Source organism: Cupressus sempervirens, chromosome 11, assembly GCF_028749045.1.
Source record: "Cupressus sempervirens isolate cs-2001-9-10 chromosome 11, ASM2874904v1, whole genome shotgun sequence".
In the NCBI taxonomy this organism is placed as follows: Eukaryota; Viridiplantae; Streptophyta; class Pinopsida; order Cupressales; family Cupressaceae; genus Cupressus; species Cupressus sempervirens.
The window spans coordinates 693,352,430-693,370,517 of record NC_143128.1 but is presented as its reverse complement, the minus strand read 5'-3'; positions in this window follow the sequence as shown (position 1 = coordinate 693,370,517).

Below are 18,088 nucleotides of genomic sequence, written 5' to 3'. Positions count from 1 at the left end.
AGGTTGTGTCATGTAAACTTTGATAATCTAGTAAAGATAAGAAAATTCAAGAAAGTAAGAGGCATTCCTAACATAAAGAAACCTGAGGTCGATCTATGCAAAAATTGTCAGATTGGAAATATGGGAAAGACTAGTTTTAAAAGTAAAAACTATTAGTCTGAAGATATATTAGAAATTGTGCATACTGATTTATGTGGACCAATTGGAATTGAAAGCTATACTGGAGAAAAGTTTTTCATTCTTTTTGTTGATGATTACTCAAGAATGATGACAGTCATGTATCTAAGAAACAAATCAGAAGCATTTGAAAAGTTCAAATGGTATTTGGCTAGAGTAGAAAAAGAAATAAGGAAAATATTAAAATGCTTGAGGTCAAATAGAGGTGGATAATTCATTTCACATGAGTTTAATAACTTTTGCATTGAAAGAGGAATCAAAAGACAAGTATCAGCTCCTGGAACACCTCAGCAAAATGGAATAGCTGAAAGAAGAAATAGATCCATCATGGACTATGCAAGAACTTTAATGATTGAAAAGAGAATTGCTATCAAATATTGGAAGGAAGCTATCAACACTATAGTTTATACCTTGAACTGAGTACAGCTGAAGAAAGACTCATTCAAAACCCCCTATGAGTTATGGTATGACTATAAACCTAATGTAAGTTACCTTAAGTTATTTGGAAGTAAATGTTACATTTTGAAAGAATCTAGAAAAGGAAAATTTGATGTGAAAGGTGATGAAGGTATATTCTTTGGATACTCATGCAAAAGTAAGGCATATAGGTGTTTGAACTTGTCTACTCACAAAGTCATAGAAAGTGCACATGTGAAAGTTGATGAGTTTGTAGAAAGGATTGAAGAAGAAAGAAAAAGGGAACCAAAAGATAATAAAAGGTTTGTCTTCAGTGAACCTGATACAGTACCAGTTACATCAGAGAATCAAGAATCTTCTACTCCTGAGTCATCTGTAACCAAGTTACAGGAAGTTCAAACAGAGCCAAAAAAAATTGAGAAAGTGTCTACCGAACAAGTGACTACCGAGTTTGAAAAACTCGAGCAAATATCTACCGAGCTAGAACAGAGAGAACCTAAAGTTGAAATGCAAGAAGATAATAACAAAATTCATTCAAAAGGAAAGGAACCTGTATTAGCTAAGTATGTCAGGAGACATCATTCAGCAAATAAGATCATTGGAGATAAATCTAAAGGAACCATGTCAAGAAATAAGTTGAAAGGTACTCATTTACTTGCTGACTTTGAACCTAGAAATGTCAAAGATGCATTGGAAAATGATAGTTGGATTGAGGCTATGAATGAAGAGATAGTGCAGATAGAGAAAAACAAGACATGGACTCTTATACCCAGACCTAAAGACAAAAATGTGATTGGAACTGAGTGGGTATTCAGAAACAAGTTGGATGAAGATGGTAAGGTATCAAGAAACAAAGCTAGACTAGTATGCAAAGGATATGCTCAAGAAGAAGGAATAGACTATACAGAAACTTTTGCTCCTGTTGCAAGATTGGAAGGAGTCAAAACCTTACTAGCATATGCTACTCACAAAGGATTCAAAGTTTATCAGATGGATGTCAAGTCAGCATTCCTCAATGGTATACTAGATGAAGAGGTTTACATTGAACAACCTGAATGTTTTGTTGATTCAGATAAGAAGGACATGGTCTGCAAATTACCGCGGCATTATACGGTCTGAAACAAGCCCCTAGAGCATGGTATGAAAGATTGCATAACTATCTTATTCAGATTGATTTTCAAAGAACTAATGGTAATAGATGTTTGTATATTAAGAAAGGACTAGATAATAAGATTGTCTTGGCAAAAATATTTGTAGATGATACTATTTTCATAGGGAATGATGATCTGTGCAAAGAATTTTTAGAACAAATGAACAAGGAATTTGAAATTTCTATGTTTGGTGAGATCAAATTTTTTATTGGTCTTCAAATTCAACAGAATATAAATAGAATCTATATTACTCAATCAAAATACATCAAGGAGATATTGAAAAAATTTGGAATGGAAGATTTTAAACCAGTCGGGACTCCTATGTGTACCAGATTAAAACTTACCAAGGAAGATGAATCAAAAGAAGTAGATCAAATTGTATATAGATCTATGATTGGAAAGTTGTAGTATGTAGTTCATACTAGGCCAGATATTGCCCTTGCAACTGGTATTGTAGTAGGAATTTTAGCAAAATCAAGAGAAAATTACATGATGGCAATCAAAAGAATAATGAGATATTTGAAAGGAACTGAAGAGTATGGTTTATGGTATAAGTTTGGAGGAAATTTGGATTTGAAAGTATTTACTGATGCTGATTGGGCAAGAAACCTTGATGGAAAAAAAAGTAAAAGTGGAGGTGCATTCTTTCTTGAAAAGAGGTTGGTTTCTTAGAAAAGCAAAAAGCAGAATTGTACATCTCAATCTATAGCAGAGGTAGAGTATGTTGTTGCAGTAGTAAACTGTTCTAATATTGTTTGGTTTAAATAGTTGTTGGAAGGCATGAAGATAAAATCAAAGAACTAGTTGTTATGTTCTATGATAATACAAGTGCAATCAACATATCTAAGAATCCAGTGATGCATTCAAAAACCAAGCACATTGCAATAAAATATCATTTTGTCAGAGAATTGGTGCAAGATAAGGAGATCAGATTGGAATATGTTCATACAAAGGAACAAATTGCTGACATATTCACTAAACCATTACCTAAAGATGCATTCCTGTATCTAAGAGCTAAGTTAGGGGTCACTCCCCTATCTGAAGTTCACTAAAATAAAGTTTTAGTGATGCATCAACTCATGCCAGATTGAAGATCTATCAGTTGATGCAACATAACCAGAAAATATTGCATATGAATCAGTACTAAAGGTACACTAAAATTCATTTGAGTTGAGTTTTCTTTGGCATGTGTTGTCAAAGAGGGAGAGTTTTACTATCATAGCTCTCTAAAATTTGTTCAAAATATAAAGAATTTGTTATGTAATTCCTTCACAGAGGGAGATTATTGTAAGAAGGAGAGTTTTCTAACTTAGAGGGAGAATTTTTATGTTGACATGTTGTGTTTCCATATAAGAGAAAGACTTGTCTTCAAATTTTATTTCTACTATGACATGTTGTGTTGCCATCAATGCCAAAAAGGGAGATTGTTGGATACAATTGTTAATTGTGTATTGTCTTTGATGTTACACAAATATCATATCAGCTATTAGACAGAGTCTACCAAGCTTAGATGGTTGGCAAAGCAATTTACAGTGTTTACCGAATGTTCCTAAACATGACACAGTAAGTTAGCTCTTACCTAGCTCACTCAGGCATCAAAGGATCTTGTAGTAGAAAGTTAATGTTAATCGAGCTCCCAAGGTTAACAAAGGGAAAGTTAATTTTTACCGAGTTCAATGTCTATTAAGTTCACTCGGTCATCAAAGAGAAAGTTAGCTTTTATCGAGCTCACTTGGTAAGCGAAGGAAGGTTAGCTTTTACCGAGCTCACTCAGTAAATGAAGGAAGGTCAGTGTTTACCAAGTTAACTTAGTCTCTGAAGGAAGTTGCAAGGTTTGCAATGTTTATTGAGCTTCACTTGGTTAACATTGGGGATACCATTCTGGAGCAATGGTCACCGAGCTAGGTTAGGCAGCAAAGAATTTTATTGTTCTAAAGAATTAAGTTTAATAGTCTTGTGGAGCTGACTGATTTAATATTTTTTAGTTATTGGGTATGTGCAAGATCATGGTGTGCCAAAAAGTGGCGATCTAAAAAATATGGATTTCTGAAATGCACCAAAGAATTTTAAAAGCTATTCCAGCTTTTTTCCCACCCATCCTAATACTAAATGAAAAAAATTAATACCTTTATAATTCCTACTATATCTTTCAATACCAACCTTATATGGTCATGTTTAAAACATCCCAAAAATGTGTTTTTGGCATGTTCTTATGTGTTTTTTACTTCAAGCATGTAGCTGACGACTTTTTTTTAACCAAAATTTGATGTAATGAAAAGGGTTTCTTAAGAATGTTCTTAGCTTTTCATAAATTTAAGGTTTGTCAAATTATGAGTTCAATAAATAATTATTACTTATTTTCTAATGGAGTTAGTTGCAAAGTACTAATTGACATACTAGTTGAAAAATAGCTATAACTTTCAAACCGTATAAGATTTGTGAAATCCAAAAGATGCATGACATTCTATGCTTTGACTAGTATAAGAAAAAAAATAGAAAAACTTAATTTCAATTTTTTTTGAACTAGTTAAGGTGGTTAGACACGGGAGTTTTTTAATTCTGAAAATGGTATAGTAAAAAATTCATAATTAATTATTTATTTGGAATTAAAATTCTCAAAAATATGTGTCACATCTAGGCATGAGTCTACTTTTAGATATAAAATTATATTTAAAAATATTATCATTTGATTATGATAAAGGTGGTAAAACATACACCTACTTTTTATTTTTGCCCTAAAATTTTTGTAGTACTGCATTAAAATCCAAACTTTTGACCAATCAAATTATTTTTTCTCTAGATAAGGCCTTCAAGTTTAGAAACAAGATTCAATTTCCTACAGATTATTTTCTTACAACTTTTTGATATAAAGTCCATAACCATTTTAAAATTATGTGTCAAGTTGACATAACCCTGATTTGTTGGTTTTTCACTGCCACTTAAGGCCATAGTTTGGTACACCATGATCCTACACATACCCTGTTGTAACTTGTAATTGAGCCAACTTGACAATCTGAAAGGTATATATGAAAGGTCAAGTTGTGAATTCATAAGATGTAAGAGTGTGGATGCATAAGAGTGCAAATGTATGAATGAGCAGATATATGAGCGAATGTTGAGGAAGGATTAGATATCCTTATGAAGCTACAAAGTTTTGTTCGATTAGTGAGGATCTAGTGAAGTAGAATAGAGATCTTTATTTAGCAAAGATAAGTTGCATATATTTCAGATCACTTCATTGTTGCTTTCTAATCATTGTAACAATGAATCAAAACCTCTTAACAGAGTTGGTTTGACAGCCATTTTGTAAATCCTCTAACAAGGTGACAATTTAGTTGAATTTTTTTAAAGACCTCTGACAAGGACACTTCTAATAAGGTGATTAAATCCTCTAATAGGGTCACACCTAACAGTGTGTTTTGTAATCTTTAACAGGGTTGGCTCCTAACAGGGCTCACTTCAGAAGAGTGAAAATTGGTAACTAGTTACTTGGTGGTTTTTCCCAAATTGGGTTTCCATGTTAAATCTGGTGCCTCTTGTGTTCAATTTCTTTATGCATGCATGTTAACCAATTTAAATGCTTAATAAGTTAACAGAACATCTGTCAAGTTTTTGCATTTATTTGTGTGGTTACTAAGTGTCAGCAGCAACTTTATTTTAAGACATACAAGGATCTATGGATTTATTTGTGTGGTAACTGATTTACCCCTCCCCTCTCAGTTACTCCATCTCTATTTTCAAAAATTGGTATCAGAGACTTTGGTGCCTGCAGGAAAGATTTCAAGGATCTAAGCCAAAGATCAGGATGTCTTACAAGAGGGAAATTCCAAGGCTTAATAGGAATAACTTCTCAACATGGCAAGAGTTGATGAGACTTCATCTAGCTTCTATTGGAGATACAGGACTAAAATACCTTGATGAAAAATATGTAGAACCAGCTAGTACGCTATCTGTCAATGATATTACTGAAAGGAAGACTCACAACATTATGATGATATATTTAGAATCTGCTCTGAGTTATGAATAATTTGATGATATCAAGGACTGCAAATCTACCTTTGAAATGTGGAAAAAATTGAAAGAGATCTATGGAGGAGATGATAATGTTAGAAGAGCCAAAGCAGAAAGTTTGAGAGGAAAATTTGATCAAATGAGGATGAGAGAAGATGAAAACATTGCAAAATATGTTGAAAGAGTTAAAGCATGTGTCAGTGCAATCAAAGCTTTTGGAGAAGATATCAGTGAAGAGACAATTATAAGTAAAGTTCTCAGAACTCTACTTCCCATTTATGCAATCAGAGTTTTAGCAATTCAAGAAAGAAGATGTGAAGAAAATCACAAGATAAATCTAGAGGCTATAGTTGGAAGATTGACTGCATTTGAACTGGACAACTTTGATAACTATGTTCCAGCTTCCAAAAACATTGAATCAACATTTGAAGCCAAACTTTCACTCAAGGAGAAAGGCAAAAAGAAATCTCAGTTAGAAAGTGAAGATGAATCAAACCAAAGTTCATACTATGATCTTGAGGTAATTGAAGCCCTTCTAGCAAGAAAATATTCTAGAGGTAGAGGAAGATACAAAGGTAAACTACCCCTAATATATTTTTCATGTGAAGAAGTTGTTCATATTGCTGCTAGGTGTCCAAACAAGCAGAATAAAGATGAAAAGACAGATCACAAATGGAATGGCAAAAAAGATTTCAAATCATTCAAGGATAAAAGTAAGAAAACATTTTTTATGGCTAAAGATTTTGATGATTCTAATGATGAAGAAGAAGATGAAATTGTCTACATTGCTTTGAAAGATGAATCTGATAATGATTAGGAAATGGCACTCATTTCTCATATGAGCAAAAATGATACATGGATCATAGATAGTGGTTGTTCTCATCACATGACTGGTTGGAGAAGCCTAACATATGGATATTTATGAATGGGATGGTTCTAAGGAAGTGGAAATAAAGACAATTCAAAATTTCCTTATGCACAAAATTGGTGCCCTACAAATTCTTTCAGAAATTATGCACTGTAGTTACATTAGCCTGCAAGGAGTTGAATACAAGTGCTCAGAGACATTAGACCTTTTATCCCCTCCATTCACAAGTCGAGGGCCCTATGCTAAATTTTTTGATAATTTGATCCCTCTACTAACCTAGAAAAAGGATTTACCAAGATGGTAATCTTTAATACTAGAAAAATGATAAATAAGGTAAGGGAGTTGCATGGGTTTTTCACAAGGATCTTGCAATTGAACAAAGGGAAAATGAAAATAATTGCTATAGAGATACCAAATTTTATTCTTGGTATTATAGATAGTAATGGAAATTTTAAGGAATAGAAAGAATGGTCTTCTTCATTTGATGATATTTTGAGACATCCTAGGTTTTCAACCTATAGTAATAATGAGATAGATATAAGTGTTGTCTATGATCTAATTGATTTTCTCTTTAGGATAGAATCAAAATTGAAAAAAGTCTCAGGAAATGTAAAGGCTACTACTAATTCTTAGTAGTATAAATCAATAGAGGATTCAAACATAGATAGAAATGCTACTTGGCCTAAGATAGACTCGGATATGGTCATATGGGAATTAATAGTAGATATTAAAGCTCTACCATCCTAGCAGGATGATTAGATAGAGACAACAAGGAGGCTACTACAAGAAGACATGAGGAGTTGGGGGAGGAAAAAATAGTTAAACGCTCTTGCCATAAATGTCATCTACTTTGTGCACCTACTTTCCTCTCTACTTTCCAACTACAAAGATTGTATTAATGAAATCCCTCAAAGGTTTTTTTCCTTTTGTTTTTTACTGGATAGTTTTTAGCACTTGCCCTTCCATCTAAAGTTTGTTGCAATCCTCTAAATAAGGATTCCCAAGATGTGGAGTAGTGGTTAGCAGTCTATAAAATTTTCATGTTTTATGCCTTTTTACAACCCATCCAATTCTTGGTAAATCTATCAATGTAATTAGTTTTGTATACCTAAGAATACAATCAATACCAAGTATAAATTTTAAAGTTTTGAGTTATGCTTTGAGTTTTTATTAGTATTATATTCATTTTTCAAAGGGAAATCGAGACAAAAAGGAAATCCTATAAATTTTTGTCTTTGAGTTTTTTCTCCTTCCTTATATATCTATGATCTTGAGATTGAAATGAACAAGTTTTTTTTAGTTTAATTCAATTTGAATGAATGTTGTATCTCTTATTGATTGCTATTAATTCAAAGAATTAAGTAATTTTTTTCTATGAGTGATATGGTTTAGGTTTCATTAGAAGGATATGGTAAGAATGAAACTTAGATATCACTATCGACAGCTTTAGTTACAAGTTAATTAAATAGGTTTGAGTTGTTGATTTTGACTCTACATAATAATGGATAACACACTAGTCATTAACTTTTAGTTGTAAGTTGATGATTCATATAGTTGTTGAAAACACAAAATTTAGAGAATAAATTTACCATTTTAAGTAATGAAGAACTAAATTTGCTAGCCATTTCTTGTTTGCAATACTTCTTCATTATAGTTATCTATTGTGATAAGAAAGTTATTGGTGAACCATAGAAGAACATTGACCACTTTTTGCTATAAGGGATAGTTTTGAAGAGAAGAATATCATAGAAGTATTCATATCAATCCCTAAAATTTTCTCACCTTGGCCATGGAGAGCCTAAAGTGAAGGGAGTCCTATTGATTCTACTGAAGTTGGTCTAGAGCTAAGATAAACCCAACTAAATATAGGTTTTAGCTATTCCTTAGGCCTGGTCTTTGTCTTATGCACTGTGGGAATAGGTTTAAAGAAACCTAGTGTGTTCCTTGCCAATAAGAACTCCAACAAGATAAACCTATTAGAAGCACATGAAAAGTAATGAAAATAGGTAGAGATACTCTAATGAAAGCCATCAAAAGGAGAGAAAGAGTGGAAGAGACAACAAAAAAGAGTTATGGAGATTTAGTGGTAAACTATGATGGAAAGATAGAGAAATTACTAAATCTTTAAAACCATTGATTGAAGATGTTTGGAAGAATAAAGCATGTCTTTTCCTAATCAAAGAGATGTGGTAAGAAGGAGGATTGGTTGTAAAAACTATGATCCACATAAGGAACATTTTTTGGATTAAACCAACACACAATTCTTTAAAAAATTTATTGGTATGTATCCTCAAATTAAAATTAGTCAAAGATATTTTGAAATGGGTAAACCTTTTTATGTGAAGATAAATCACACATGCACAACTTGTTTTTGTAGGGTTCATATTGAATTTTCTAACCATTTTAATGTTTTTAATGCATTCTAACTTTTTTATGCAAGAGTTTAATATAAATGAGCCACCTATATCTTCAAGATAATTCATTTCTACCATTATATGTGAAAGATTGATAGATAATTATTTTACAAGTTGTCGTGCTTGAATGGTATATGTTTGATTTGTGGTTGTTTGCAACATTTATCAAATTTTTAACATATTTATATTACACATGCAATTGTAAATAAAATAGTAGATTTTGGAAAATATAAGACCATGACGTATGGTCTAAAAGATAGGAAATATGGTAAAAGATGTGATTTATTGATTGAAAATATTCTATTCTATGAGTTCATGAATATATTTTGTGAAATATTTATTAATGAGTATATGTCATACACATAGGGTGTGATGGTTGGATTTACAATTCAAGTTATGCAAGGATACATTTACACTGGTAACTATTGTTTCATTTGTGGACTTCACAAAGAACAATACATTACAACTACAAAATGAGGTGCGATTAAACTATTACACTTCTCAATATGTTTCCATATTTGTTCATATAAAATTCATCCATTCACTTACAAGTATAGAGGAGGACAAGAAGATATTAAGGAGTACCAATTTTACATTAGTTTTGATCAATCACATTCTAAAAAGTTTGTACATGGTTGCTTTCAACTATTTTATGGCAATTTAGCTAACATGGGCATATTACATCAACAACATGTCATTTGGTTGACAATTGTGCATCTCAATTCAAGAATGCATAAATATCTTACTGGTTGAGCAGGATGGATAGGTTAACTAGTATCCAGTATATATGGAATTTTACAAAGGTTGGTCATGGAAAGGAAGAGAACAATGGTTGATGCACATGTATCAAAAGATCCTTAACTTGTGAAGAATTAAAGTATAAAGACATAGAAAAATTGTCATATGCAAAATGTATCATCGATTGGTGTAACACTACAATGGGTCATGGTAAGGAAGGTGGGTCTATTGTTTGAAGATTTTTTTGGTTGATAGATAATAATAAAATTGAACCATATAAGGATCATTGTACACTAATAATATTGAGTGGATACATAAATTTAGAAGCTCTAATACATGATTATGGCATATCCACACATAAAAAAATGGGAAGCTTTTTTTCATCATGAAAAAATGAATATTGGGATGAATGTGAGTTGACAAAATGAATGGATGAGTGGTAATTACAAGTTTTGATTCCAATTGACACTTATCATTCACCATGAGCACTAGAAATCATAGAGATGAAATCATTGATTGAATTTGACTGCTTGTCTAATCTGGTTCAATCAGGTAATATATATTAATGTAAATTTAATTTGTAACTTTGTTACTTTTAGCTAACTATTTGATAAATTTAATTAGCACTTCACGCTTCAATAATTGTAGGTCATGTGTTTTTCATGCTTACACTTGAAGGCAATAAAAAATGGATAAATCTATTATTTATCTCATTGTGTGTAGGAAAAATAGAAATTGGATCACTCATTTACAAATGGTGAAGGTTTAGAATACCTTATAGGTGTAGTGGTGGTAATTGGTATATGGCTTAGATAATATGATATGAAGAACTATAACTTGTGGTTATTTAAGGATTAGTAAATAGAGAAGAAGAATCTTTATTATTCTATCCTTGTCATCATGTCAAATTTCTACTTGATCAAATATGACCATGAGGAAATACTTGATACAATAAAGGGAAGAGAAGATCTAGAAGGTTCACTAAATTAGATTTAATTACAAAATTATGTGATTAACAATGTTTATAAATTTCATACAATATTTTTGACAAGACTAGAGGTTTTATCTCTTTATGTCTTTCCTACTGGTGCCTTAAACAAAGATAAGCTATAAATAAACATTCATATCATTAATACATAGAGATGAATGTTATTGTGATTTTGTGATAGGCATTCAATTGAATTTTTTTTTGAAACACATTCATTGCATTGATAGGAAGATATTCCTTATGGCTCCAATATGGAAAAATACCTAATGATCTTCACTCAATGATTAAAATGGTTTGGTTTAGTAGACGTGCATCAAATAAGGTAATTGAAGAGGTTTTAGGCAGCCAAGTGTTGATTTTGTCATTAATTCCAAATTTTTACCTACTAGGACAAGCAACATAAATATAAATTAAGTACATGCAAAACTTGTCACCAAGCCCCAAAACCTTGTAAATTATTGTATTATCATCCTAATTGAAGGAATATATAATGATACATATTAGAATATCTCCATTCATTGATTTTCTGACAACCATTCAAGGAATAGGTCAAGCTATTATGAAAAAACCCAATACTAGTGTATTGAAAATCCTTAGAAAATGGAACCAATCAGCATAATAAGGGAAAATAAAAGAGGAATTATTAGAAGAATGTCTAGAAATGGTTATAATTTTTTTCAAAACATTTTCCTTTAAAATATCTTAAAGATCAAATAGTTGCAAGAAGAAAAAATCTTGTATTCTTATACATCAAAAAGTTGCTAAATGGATCATCTTTTAATCCATTTGTTGTGGGACCATTTTATCTTCTCTGTTAGGTTCAGTTGGTTGGGTAAACACTAGGGCATATCTCATTTTTATCATTGATCATTAGGAATTCTTTTGCATATTCCATACATAGGTGTCTAAGAGATAAGACAAACCAAACAACAATTTTTGAAGGGTGATATCTTTGACCTTGTGATGGTTATCAAAGCTCCATAAAGTGTGAAATTAAGGTGTTTCCAAAGTATAACCATGTGTAGCTACTTTTTATGATGGTCTAAATGGTTTGGTTTTCTCAATTGATACAAAATTTTGTAATATTTGGTAGCAAAAAAGGTAGCATCTTTCAATCCATTCATTGTGGGACCATTCCCTCAGATTTGATAGGTCTAGTTGGTCGAGTAAGTGCTAAGGGATTTCTCATTTTATTTTTGAGCATAAGGAATTCTTTCACACATTCTATAAATAGGTGTCCCTAAGATGCACTATGTCAAACCAAATAGAATTTTTTGAAGGACGATATCTTGGACCTCATGATAGTTATCAAAGTTTTGTGAAGTATGTAAGTTCATTCTTCCCATGGTCTAACTATATGTAGCTCTAGTTTTTAATGGTCCATGTGATTTGGTTTCGCTGAACATGTTTTAGTTGATGCAAAATTTTTCAATCTTGCACTCCATAAATTTTCCAAATGAAGCATCTTTCAATCCATTCATCATAGAACCCTTTTTTAGCTCTATTAGGTATATTTAGCTTGGTAAATCCTACGGGACATCTTGTTTTTCTCATTGAGAATCAAGAATTCTTTTGTGTATTATGTACCTAGATGTCCCCAATATGTACTAAGTCAAACCAAAAAAATAATTTTGGAGGGTGATATCTTGGACCTTATGATAGTTATCAAAGTTATGTGAAGTGTGCAAGGTCCTCCCAAGGTCTAAGTGCATGCAACTCCATTTTTTGATGGTCCACGCGGTTTGGTTTTAGCAAGCATGTGTTATAATTTTTTAGAATAACTGAGAGGGGGGGGTGAATTAGTTATTCAAGGTCCAAATGCCATAATAAATTTTTTTCTCTTTTCTCTACAAATCCTTGATGGTGCATTACTGAACTTATCATGCATGCAATTTCAATATTGAAACAACTAAGAAAAGTAAACGTGCATCACACCATAACACTAAGAATTTGATAACCCAAAAACCCTCTAGGAATAAGAAGGTAAAACTGGGGTGGGGATGATACCCACAAAATAAATGTGCAATTGATTTTAACCACTTCTGATGGTCTACCCTGTTAAAGGCTACAACACATTGTTAAATGTGACCTTGTTAGAGGATTTCACTAAACTGTTAGGAATGGGCCTGGTTAAAGGACTTTGGAACATTCACTTGGAATGTCACCTTATTAAAGGATTTATAACATGGCTATTAAACCAACCTAAGTCCATAGGTTTTATCTTAACTATTACAATTGCTAGAAAGTAACAACAATGGCTTTGATTTGATTCAACTTACAACATAAGTTGCAGATTATAGATCAAACTTCAGTTCAATCCTTTGCTTGGATTTTAATCACTTCAGTTCTGTTAGCTTATCTTCCTCTCAAGCTTTGTTTCCTTCAATCTTCTTTACTCATCATACCAATGCAATCATATCTGTGGTCATCCAGCAAAATATAGTATTATTTTCTCTCCTTCTCCTTAGCACTTTTCTTTAGTAACTCATGCTTTCATACTTTCTCACCACCACTCTATTGCTTCATGACCTTATGACTTCTTAAATAGAAATCTGAAATATCTTTCCTGCTCAATTCTCCCCCTCCAATTTTAGGGTTTCAATGGATTAGGTAGGATACAATGTATCTACCTCATATTTCTTCTTCATCTAGAAACTTTTTCTAGCATCCAATTGTATTTTCTAAAAACCTTTTTACATGGTGTTCTGTGCCACCAGCTCATCACTCTTATCTTCTATCTAGTTTACAAACTTCTAGTTAACAACCTTGTTGGATCAGATCTAGCGAATCTTTGATTTCAAAATAATACAGCAACTCAGCATTATTAGTTTACTGATACTTAGCTTGTTCTATGTTACTCGACACTTGTATCCTGCTTAGCATCTATATCTTTACTCGGCACTTGTTTCATGCTCGGCACTTGATGTTTACTAGGCACTTCTTTTCTACTTGGCACTTGTTTTTTGTTCAGCAATTGATATTTATTCAGCACTTGTTTTCTATTTGGCACTTGATATTTACTCGACACTTGCTTTCTATTCAACACTTAATATTTACTTGGCACACTCTAAAAGTGAACTTGCTCGACTTCAACTAAGAATCTATTTTGTAGTAACTAGCTTGCTCAGCATTCTCTTATGAACTTAGTTAGGCTATCACAAATAACATAGCTAAACCCTTACATCTTTTATATGTTTTAGTGTGCCCACTCTCTGTGTCTTAGAGTATGTCATCAATACACTTTTTCATCAATGGCTTAGCTGATCCTTGTATTTCATTACAACATCATAACTTCAACCTTTCTCTAGGTACTCTAATTACATCTTATTGATTGCCTCCTCCTTGTCAATCAACCAATTGATAGTATTTGGATCACTAAAGCAATTTTCATTCCTGCAAGTAGCAAGTTTGACATCAATGATAAAACAATGATTGAGAACATTCTTTTCTAGTTCCATTACTTTTTATGTATAATCTCTTTAGTCATTTCCAACAATCTCCCTCATGATCTTTTCAATCATTTCCAGCAGCATGTTGATGCAAAATCTTACAATCTTATGTAGGGTAAAGTTGCTAAATGGAGCATCTTTCAATCCATTCATCATGGGACCATTGCATCATATTTCTTATATATGATTGGTTAGGTAAAAGCTAGGTAATATCTAATTTCACTTACCAAGCATTATGAATCCTTTCACATATGTTGTATCTAGGTGTCTCCGAGATGAACTAAGTTAAACCAAATAATAATTTTTGAAGGGTGATATCTTGGACCTCATAATGGTTATCAAAGTTCCATGAAGTGTGCAAGTAAGGTTTTTCCAAGGTCTAAATGTGTGTAGCTCCATTTTTTAATGGTCCATATAGTTTGGTTTTGGTGAACACATTTTAGTTGACACAAAATTTTGCAATCTTGCTCAATAGAAAGTTGCTAAATGGAGTATCTCTACATCCATTTGTCATGGGACCATTCCATTAGCTCCATTAGCTTTAGTTGGTTTGGTAAATGCTAGGTACATCTTGTTTCTCTCTATTAGCATCAAGAATTATTTTATGCACTTTGTGCCTAGGTGTCCCTAGGATACACTAAGTCAACCTAAACTACAATTTTTGAAGGGAGATATCTTGGACCTCATGATGATTATCAAAGTTCTAAAAATTGCATAAGTAAGGTATTCTCAAGGTCTAATTGTGTATTTCTCAATTTTTTTATGGTTCACATAGTTTGGTTTTGGCAAACACATTTTAGTTAATGTAAAAGCTTACAATCTTGTTCAATAGAAAGGTTCTAAATGGAGCATCTTTCAATCCATTCATCATGGGACCATTCTATCAGCCTCATTAGGTCTATTTGTTGAAAAATTCTAAGGGACATCTCATTTCATACACCAAGAATTGAGAACAATTTTGTTCATTCGATACCTAGGTGTCTGTGAGGCCTCGCCTCGATCCATCCTAGCATTGATGATACATTATGATTTTGATACTCATGACTCGATATGTGAGAAAATTATTTGATGCACTAAACATTATTATGCTATTTATGATGTGTGATGCTTTACTTTCAAATATTTTATTTCATCATTTAATGATTTATGAACATGTATGATGATGAAGTAAATGAATACGAAACTAACATTTTGATTATGCAATTTTAACAGTAAAAAATATGAGTAGAATTAGATAAATAATTGATTATTAGAAAAAATGGATGTTTTAATTTATATGATTTTTCTAATACGTAAATTACATAGTGCATGTGATTTCTTGAACCTACTGATGTGTGCAATGAGTGTGCAGGATATGTAGCCGAGAAACCTAATGGAAAGACGAAACTAAAACCCCTTGTTAATTTGTGCTATCTTTGTATTGTCTTCTTTAAAGGTTGTTAATTGGTCTTAAAAAAATTCTAGCTTTTGTTTGGTTCATATCAAGTCTTTAAGGCTTAAAAACATTAAATTTAAGTGCCCTAGGGGTAAGCGTATGGGTGGGGAGTACTTTCCACCCCCTTAGCCTCCTTTTTTGATTTTTAGGGTCACTCAAAAAGCGTACTTTTGGTTGATTGCGAAAATTGATTGTCTCCTCCATGTGTTGGTGACTTAAACTCCATCTTGAGTTTGCTTGAAGTCTAGTTGAGTTAAGGATCATACTTAGAGGATTTTGGAGTAGTTTTGGGGTTGTTACCCAATTTCTAGATTTGGAGAAAGTTGGAAGATTGAAGGAAGAAAAGGAAAAGCTCTTCTCAAGCCACCATTTTTTCCATAACTCTTTTGGTGAAGGTAGGATTTCTTCACTTCCTTGAATTTTTTTCTTCATTTTTTCATTCTTCAATCTTGCTTGAATCATGCATAAGGCATTGTGTTGTTTTTGTATTGCTTGCTTGTGTGTTGGCGTTGATTGGGAGGGATCTTGACTTGTTCTCTTTTGATGTTATTCTCATGCTTGCTTGATGTTTTGTGTTTTGAGGGAATTTCATGGGGATTTTTTTGTCATTACTCACCCTTGGATAGGGAAGAAGTGGCCATGTAGAGGGGAAGGTCCTTAGTTAGACCTCAATGGTGTAGAGTCTCCTCTCATGGTAAGAGGAGGGAAAGAGGGTAGGGTGTATGGGCCCCTACTTGTCATCACATACCTTGGTTGATATTGTGAATTCTTGAATATGGAAAGGAATGAAAATCCTTGTTGAAATAGCCCCAAAAGGGCCTAGTAGAAGAACAAAATTTCTTGAAATTTTAGCCCCAAAAGGGCTATGTTATGGTATGGTGATTGACGTCTCCCATTGGGAAAATCCACCTCCCCCCTGGTTAGGTCCTATGTTTGGATCTATTGTGTAAAACCGGGTTGGGGTGTATGCTTGATTTGTTCTTGATGTTGTGATGTTTCACCCCAGGTTAGTTTTTGTCTTCTCCTTGTATTTCCTTGAAGCTTTGAAGGTATTAGAAGAAGGCACTTGTGAAGGATTTTGAAGATATTTCATTTGAATTGTAATTTTATGTAAAATATATTTGAATTTTGATGTATTGGCAAAGACATCGGGTTTTCTTATTGGTTCTTTCTCGATGGAGCCTTGAACTAGGATGAATAATAGAGAAAGAAAAAGATTATGAAAATCTCCTTGTATTGCTCTTATGTGATTTTAGATTTTGCATATGCATTGTGAGAGGATGTTAATGACTTAGTTTAACTATCAAATGGAAAGGTTATGAGAAATCTAGTGTAGCTAAAAGCATTTCCATTGGATTTAATTGATATGTTGAGTTTACCACCTTTGTGTAATATAGGAGTATCATGGAAGAGAAATTCAATGTAATGGTAATGTTGTTTGCAATGTTTTGAATACAAGTGTATAGAGGTGAAGAGTTAATTTTTCATTGTAGAGAATGAATTACTAAGATAATGAATTTGTAATTGGCTCATGGTCATGTTATGAATATTATTTTGAATGTTAAGATACTTGAAAATTTGTAAGCTATATACATAAGGCATCTCCAATTTTCTAAATCCATGGATGAGAATAGTCAGATCTCTTTCATATAAGAATTCTATCATGACTCCTTATGTGTTGCCGGTGTTGAGGATATTGGCCAAATGGAGCAAAAAGATCATCAATTTAGATTATTAAACATAATTTAGGATTCTCTTAATGTATCATTGCAATAGATATCGTGATGCCTTAGACTATGGTAGTAGAGAGAAACAAATAGAGGATATATAATTTATAAGGTATAAAACATAAAGCTTGCTGTAGACACACAAATTGCTCTCTAGATTTTATATGGAAGAAGTGGAAATAATATCTACTAATACAGACCAATATAATAATCAGAGAATATATTGTAGTATCTTCTAAATAAAATAATAGAATACCTAATTTACAAGTAAGACATAACATAATAGAATAACTTAAAGTAAGCACCTAAGGTACAAATCACTATCATTCAAATCAAGAGTCAAAAAGAATTAATGATGAATTCCCTAAGTGAGGGTCGACCCAGCATATAGATGGGACATTTAACAATAAAATAATTAACAAAAAAACAAGTTGCTGCCTATTAAAAAGCTAGGTGACCAAGATGATGCAGGTTTTTAAAAAAAATGCCTTGTATGGGAAGAGGGAGGATGGGGGACCCACCTCCCGATCATCCCGTCCCATGCCTCCCAAGTTTTTCAAGTGCATTTAACACTATCTAAGCCTGACATAGGTTAGGAAACATCTTGTCCCCCTACCTCCTAAGTCACCAACCTTGGGTGAAGGTCCCATCTTGAATGGGGCACGAGCTTGGAAGTAGGTAAGAGACTTTATAACAAAACGTTTAATCTAAAA